The sequence below is a fragment of the Mytilus galloprovincialis genome, chromosome 8 (assembly GCF_965363235.1).
Source record: "Mytilus galloprovincialis chromosome 8, xbMytGall1.hap1.1, whole genome shotgun sequence".
NCBI lineage: Eukaryota > Metazoa > Mollusca > Bivalvia > Mytilida > Mytilidae > Mytilus > Mytilus galloprovincialis.
The window spans coordinates 17,307,357-17,315,402 of record NC_134845.1 but is presented as its reverse complement, the minus strand read 5'-3'; the positions used below and the strand labels follow the sequence as shown (position 1 = coordinate 17,315,402).

The 8,046-nt window shown below is 32.5% G+C and overlaps 1 long non-coding RNA gene across 1 annotated transcript; it reads right to left on the bottom strand.

Moving 5' to 3' along the window:
* Positions 1 to 4,120: 4,120 nt before the first annotated feature.
* LOC143085215 (uncharacterized) lies at positions 4,121 to 7,717 on the bottom strand. Its single transcript, XR_012981274.1, has 2 exons — positions 6,341 to 7,717; positions 4,121 to 4,479 (listed from the first exon to the last, which is right to left on the bottom strand). It is a non-coding gene; the product is annotated as an uncharacterized LOC143085215 (long non-coding RNA).
* Between the last annotated feature and the right edge of the window lie 329 nt (positions 7,718 to 8,046).

The following is an 8,046-nucleotide window of genomic DNA, read 5'->3' as shown; positions in this document are numbered from 1 at the left end:
TTGCGGTTCTCCGCAAAGCATGCAGTATTGAGGAATTATATCATGATGGACCGATATATAAGGTCGGAATACTAGGCCAGTCCCGGTTACTTTTGACAGTGATGGATCCAGGGGGAGGGTTCCGGGTTCCCCCCTTTTTGGACGATCAATGCCTTTGCATTGGGAAGTATAGTTGGAACACCCCCTTTTTGTCCTGGGTTGGGAACCCCCTTTTAAAATGACTGGATCCGCCCAATTGATCAATTTTCATCTTCATGAAAAAGCGGAAAGCAGCAAATTATTGAAGTGTCGTTTTATTTCTGCAGGAAAACAAATAATGATTTTAGTGAAATAAGTTGCTGGATCCATTAGTCTATTTTTATAACATTCAGTGCTCTGATTCAATTATTTTAGTTTTAATGCTGATATTTCTTTTTTTTCAATATGAACTCGGTTGACATATTGATAGATACAACAGAAAATTGCAAATCAGCAAAATTACAATTCACAAAATAAGTAATAGAAAAGTATCATAAAAATAGAAAACATTGGCCCTGAGGTCTTAGATTATGGGACTTAGTCTAGTGTTCCGGAAATCATGGAATTGTGATACGAGAAAAATTATCAGATGATTTTCGTGCAGGTAAACAAATCTTTAAATAAAAATGTTAAGTATTAAGTCTGTTAGAAAATTGGCATGTTCAAATTTGTTTTGGGGAAAATAAAAAATATTTAACTATATTTATCAAAATTTTGCAGAGTAAAAATATATCGCATACTCGGGAGTAAACTCCTAAAAATACTTGGAAATAAAGATATTTCAAGTTTTAAATAGATTTATGACAGAAACAAACTGTTATAAAACGCCAAACGGATTATAGCACGAAAACGAACCCGCCCCGATGTTTTTAAAGCATACTATACGGGCAGAGACATATATACACATATATGTCTCTGATACGGGTCACAAGTTTACCTGTTTTTGAAAGCTGTCCGATGACGTGAAGTTGTTTATATCGCTATCATTTGTTTACAGTTAATCCTTGCGTCATTGGCAAAACATTTTCAAAAATAAATATCCAAGACATCATTTAATTCAACCGGTTTTTAAGTGAATTCAAAATATGGTACGAACGGACCCAAGAGGCGACCGTGTAAGATGAGAATGCGTTTTGGGAGCGAAGCGGCACCAAATACCGTCGACGTCATACATGTGACTTTGTCAGTATTAATATATACTTTTTTTTAATGTTATGCTTAAATAATGTATATTTTTCTCCTTTTAGACTTTTATGCGAAAAATGAAGAAAGCACTCTGAATTTCTGACCGTTCGTATTTCCTGTTTTGAAGAACGTTTTGCATCACTTGTTTACATCGTCAAGGGTGCTTTCATACACGCCCGCGTTCCAAGGTCGTCAAAGCTATTTTTGAGAAGACCCCTTAAAGCGACCGTTTCCAAGGCACTCGTCGTAAGAAACATGCGTTAAAATATGCGCATTGGTAAAGGGCCGAGCCACCTTAAACTGAATTTTACTGTGCGTACTGGTGTGTATTTTTTTTAATTGGCTAGATGTATAGGAGGAGGGTTAAAATCTAAAAAAAATATGTTTAACCCCGCCGCATTTTTGCGCCTGTCCCAAGTCAGGAGCCTCTGGCTTTTGTTAGTCTTGTATCATTTTTAATTTTAGTTTCTTGTGTATAATTCGGAGTTGAGTATGACGTCCATTATCACCGAACTAGTATACATAATTGTTAGGGGCCAACTGAAGGACGCCTCCGGGTGCAAGATTTATGCTGCATTGAAGACCCATTCGGCTGTTGTCTGCTCTATGTCGGTTTGTTGTCTTTTTGACATATTCCCAATTTCCATTCTCAATTTCATTACAATGTTGACGAGTCTTATATACTCAGTTAAATGATGGCTAATTTGGTTGTAATGACCTGAGGGAACGCCGTTGGACATAACAACTGCTCAAGGCCATAATTAATACAAATTTACATGGTTCGTTCCTCTATTTAGGTATGACAAATCACTTGATAAGTATCCATAAGTTTAATGATATTAACATCTATACATTGAATTAAAGTACAAATGACAACTCCAACCGACGACATTGATTATATCAAATACGACGATGCGCATACAAAGATAACAAATCGAGCAACGCATGACATAATTACACGCGACATGATTTTGAACTGGCAAATTCATTGTTTTATAACAACGCATTCAATGACAGAAAAGAAGTAACGGATGCTTAATCTTAAGTTTTGAATTTCTGCGTTATATTTTGTTACATCTCTTCCGACCTTCTTCCCAATCTATAGCTAAGTTTTGATTTTGTTACAATATCTTACTTTTTATAAAACTTCTAGTGAATTAGTTATTGTAATTTTCGCACATTTTAACATTCATTTTACCATACCTATACCTCTCGGATTAATATGTAAAACGTGTCTCATGATTGAACAAGTGCAAGTTTAATGTGTTTGAGCTTTTGATTTTGAAGTTCAATTAGGAATTTTCCGTTTTGAATATTCCTTGGAGTTCATTATTTTTGTGATTTTACGTTTCCTGTGTTACCAATTAACCGGAGTGATATAAAAATATATGAACCTAAAATATAAATAGCCAAAACTCTTTAATGTTTAAACATTATCTATTTAAAAACGGCGTTATTTGTGAAATTATAACTACGTTTTGTAAAACATGTAAGTACCTAAGCAATGACTACGGAGTTGATGATGAAAAAGTATGGTCCGCCCAAACATTCCAAATTACTTAAAGCAGTTATATTCATCAGTATCAGCGGTTTAAGAACGATGAATGATACATGTTTTATCTTTTGAAACATTTTCGAATTTAAAAGAGTTTATATTTGCTAAAATAAAAACAGTGGTCACAGTGTTTAAATGATTGAGAAGCTATATAAATGTATGCTACTTCGTATATAAATATAAAAGACTAAATAGATATCGAACAAAGTACCCCAATATATTCCGATATTTTCTTTAATGTACTAATATGTTTGTGGTATATCCAATATACAAAATGGGATTAACGATAATCAACGAAACAACTCCCTTGATACCATTTGCGAGTATGGTCTTGAGGAAACGATGATAGTCCGTCGGAAGGGGACGATAAATGGCTGACCCGTGTTAAGAGAGAGCCATATATCTTGCACGTTAAAAACAGCCTTGTAGATTTCAAAAAAGAGCAGGCTAATACCGCTACAAGGCAGCACTCGCACCCGCAAAGTGGAAAGGGATTAATATAAGTTGCAAAACTTGTTTCCCAATCCACTATAATTAAATATGTTTAAACTAAACTAAAACAATCAACAAAGGATCAAAAAGTGTGAACAATAAAAAGCCGTAATTTGGCCTACAATGGATTAATTTTACAAATTGTGACTTGAATGGAGCATTGGCACTCATATCCCATCTTCTTAGATCTACCTACCATATGAACCCTCGACGACAAGGCAAGTAATCGGTCTACAGTTACCGACAAAAAAGCTTCGTCTATATCACAATAATGCAAAACTAGTCCCCCCACCGCGTATTTTTAGGCAAACGGCAATAACCGAACAGCTTTCTGACTTAAGATAGGTGCAAACAAATGCAGCGGGATTAACCTTTAAACAGACGCAACATTTTCATCCTGAACTAAACAGTAGTATAACATTACAACATAGAAAGACATACTTTCAAATAACAAAAAAAGTAAAAATCTATTGGTATAGAGAAATACAGAACTCCGAGGAAAAAGTCAGAAAGGAAAGTCCCTTATCGAAGGGCAAAATCAAAAGCTCAAACATTGTATTTCAATTGTCATATTCCCGACTTGGTACGGGCATTTTCTATCGTAATTAAGCACACTCATACGGCGAAATATAGGGAAAATAGTGTACTGGAGGTCAGTAATTCATTTTAGAAGGTTTTGATAATAAAAATGATTTTCTTTTACAAGAAAGTTCACTTACTCTTGTATTATATAAAATTTAGCCATTCATGTATACATGTGAACATGATTTTTTCAACCTTTTTTTAGTTTGAACTTTCACATGATTTTAAAATATATGTACAATGTATAATGTTTTAGTACATTTTGATGAGGTTAGGTTAAATAAAATGTTCCACAACTTCATATTTTATTAACAAAATATTTATAAAACAAAAATTAATTTAAACTGTAAAAAAAAAATCATAAGGTTGTCAACAAGTCAACCAAAAAGAAACTATCACAGAATCTATGATGTTTGTTCAATATTTACATATGTTCGTACGTGTCCATTGATACAGACGCGGCATGAGTATTAGGATTTGGATCAACATATTTACTCGAATTTGTTTGAATATCCTCTGAGTAGTCCGAATGTTCATCGTAAGTCTCCGACACTCCTTCGTTCATTGAATTGTCGATAGACGTCGTCATATGCGAAATCGACGAAGACCGTTGATTGTGCTTTCTTGTTGCATTTTGGTATCTGAATCTGAAACATAAATAGAACATTATTAAAATCACAATGTACATTTTCATTGGTGTAAATATGGCTGCATACATGTACTTAGTATTCGTTTAGCTTATTCTCGATTTTTTAAAAATATTTAATGTGCACTGTTTATAACATGTTAAATTGTACGAAACACTGACGTTTTTCAAACTCACGTTTAGATTTTTTTTATATCATTTGGCACATTTTTTTTAAATTTTGGGTTTGAATGTTCTTTAACTTCATATTTAATTTAGTTTTGAATTGTTTTGATTCGAGTGGTCAAAACCTTGTACAATTGTTTCCTAGCAATGGCTTGGTAATGCTGAAGGTGAACTGTAAAGCTCAGTAATCAGTGCCCCAATAATGCGGCTTTTACGGATATATGAGAAAAGCATGCATGCATAAGCATAACTTAAAGTATTCTTTGAAGTATAAAGTTGTTCGGAGTTTGTCTGTAGTTAACAAATCAGCAGTTGATTTATATGTTATCCAACTCACCAACCCTTTTATAATTTGATTATTTTCAATTTGGGTACACTAATATATCAACTTATATAAATATATTTTTTTCTCTTTTATAGATAGATTTTGAATGTGTAATAACTGTATATGCTTGGCTTTGTGTAAAATTAAGAATGGAAATAGGGGGGATGTGTTAAAAAGACAACAACCCGACCAAAGAGAATTATGACTGATTTTATATTGACTTTAGTTAAAAAAATTGCAATAAATATTGAAGATAATTTGGTAAAACTGTAGTCAAATTTATCCTATTCATATGTTGTTTTATTTAATAAATATTTTTATATTCGTTTGAGTTTTGCCAGTTAGAATTCAACTACGATTATCAGTGTAGAATAAGTGTCGATTGAATTTTTAAATAAACAAATGGCTATGAATGTATGTTCTTTTCTTCAATTTTACTCGGATATGTCTGCTCAAAATAGCAATGTCGAAAAGACAAACAAAATATTTTTTTTTATTCATTTTGATTTGGGAACGAATTTAAGAATTTATTTTTCAATTAATAATGGCGATAATATTAATAACATTTATAAATGATTGTTACATTGAACTGCAATAAAAACAAAAACTAAATTATTTTAGAACAAACGTTAATATTCTGACCTTTACTGAAATCATCTTATAATAAGTATTTTTAAAAAAAGCATATGAATATGTCATTGTCATTTATATCCCCTCATTACTCATTCACCACTGTATATTTTTATGTAGATTTTCCCTATGTTTGATAACATTTTTTTGTTATTTTAAATCAGTTTATTCTTATATTTCTTAATTTGTAAATGTATCGAATGAATTTTAAAAATAAAAAGGACAAACATGTGTTTTTTTTTACTTTAAATTTCATACAATTAGTTACTGCTTTATATATCATACCAGATTGAAAATTTGTTTTTAACACAACCCGAGTACTATATTAAGGATAAATTAGTCCATTATGGTTAACATATGACGTTAATATACAAATATATAAAAAAGAAGATGTGTTATGATTACTAATGAGACAACTCTCCACAAGAGACCAAAATGACACAGAAATTAACAACTGTGGTTCACCGTACGGTTTTCAACAGTGAGCGAAGTCAGCTATAAAAGGCTCCGAAATGACAATGTAAATCAATTCAAACGAGAAAACTAACGGCCTATATTATGTACAGAAAATGAACGAAAAACAAATATGTAACACATAAACAAACGACAACCACTGAATTACAGGCTCCCGACTTTGGACAGGCACATACATACAGAATGTTACGGGGTTAAACATGTTAACGGGATCCCCTAACCTGGGACAGCGGTATAACAGTACAAACGTTTACACATTACAACTTACCCTTTAGGTTTAAATCCAAAGATTTCTTTCGCCTTTTCTCTGAACACTTTGTTCCATGCAGCATACCAAACAAAGTTGAGCGAATAATTTGAGTATTGAAATAAATACATCACCGACCATGCAACATCCTTCTTTGCGTTATTTAAATCATCTTTAAATTTAAAATAAGAATCGTAAATAAAGTATACACTAATAGGGACTGTTGAGCATAAAAAGTAGGCGCTGGTAAAAAGTAACATTCGAGTGAGTTTCTTACTGAATTGTCGTCTATTACCTCTAGTTCTCCTGCTATGCCGTGACTCAACAACGGAAGCGCTCCTAAAGTCATGATGTCTTTTTAGAGCTCTATAAACGAACACATTCAGAATCAGCATTATTAAGAAAGGCAACGCAGATAAAATAATAATATCTATATATACAAACACAAATTCCCCGAAGTTATGGTATTTTTGGTTTAGGTCATCGCATTCTCCATCTTTTATTCCATTGGTCCAGAAGAAATGCAAGTCTATCCCTGCTAATATAATAAATAGAACTAAAATAATGAGACAGGTTTTCTTCATAGTTGCTACACGCATGTATAAAAATGGAAAATTTGTTTTGAGAAATCTATCAATAATCATACAAACAAGAATCCATGAAGAGTATTGCATAGCAATATAAATCACAAATAAATTGATTTTACAGCTTGCATTTGACAATGTTCGAATGTCTATTCCAAACGCATAGTTAATCCAATAGCGTAGAAGACCATCTAACAACACTGTTATATCCGTAACGGCTAACACGACTAATAAAAACAACGGCGTCCGTCGCCAAAATCTCATCTTTTTCAGAACAGCAATGCTTAAACAATTTCCAAATACTCCAACAAGAATTAAGACGGGCGACACGTACATCCATAAGTAACTTTCCACTGAGTTTAATGTGGTGACTTCACCAATATTGAAACTTTGTTCTGACGCGGTCGTATTAATAGTTGATGTGTTTAAAAAGTACAGAGATTCATTTTCATGAAATGACTGGAATACTGTGGTCATTCCTGTTGTATTGAACATATTCTTTATTGAAGCATTTGAATTCAGTGAAATATTTTTCGGAGCATCCATAATTGCCAAATATCACATTTTCTCCATTAACATTGTTGTGTTACAAAATAATGAGTGACATCATGTTAAGGTGCAGTTGACATGTGTTTCTAAACGGATATCTCGCATTGTTTTAATAGTGTCCTCAAATATTGTTACACACCACGTGGCTAAGTGTACTCCAATATACTAGTAGTTACAAATTGCACACCGTGCTACTACTTAAAAAAGTTCGTGGAAGCCTATCCAGTTAAAGATATAAAGTGAATGAAATTAAATCATGTATTTGCATATGATATAATCTTGTTGATTACAATATCATTATCTAAACTATGAGGACCCTTTTATCCAATTTCACATACCCAATCAGGAAGTGTTTGTAAGCAAACGTAGGTCTAGTCATATTTTCTGATTTTTTTCATGATCGATTTATTATGTATGCATTTCAGCAAAAGAGACATATTTATGCACTCGTATTTACAAACCTTGTCATACAATGTCCGTTTGAATAACTTGTATTCTTATAAAGCGTATGCGATAAGACAGATAAATATAGAAACCGAAAACAGCTTTTACCTTTAAATAGTAAACAAAAGTGTGCATTGGTTATTGAAATAA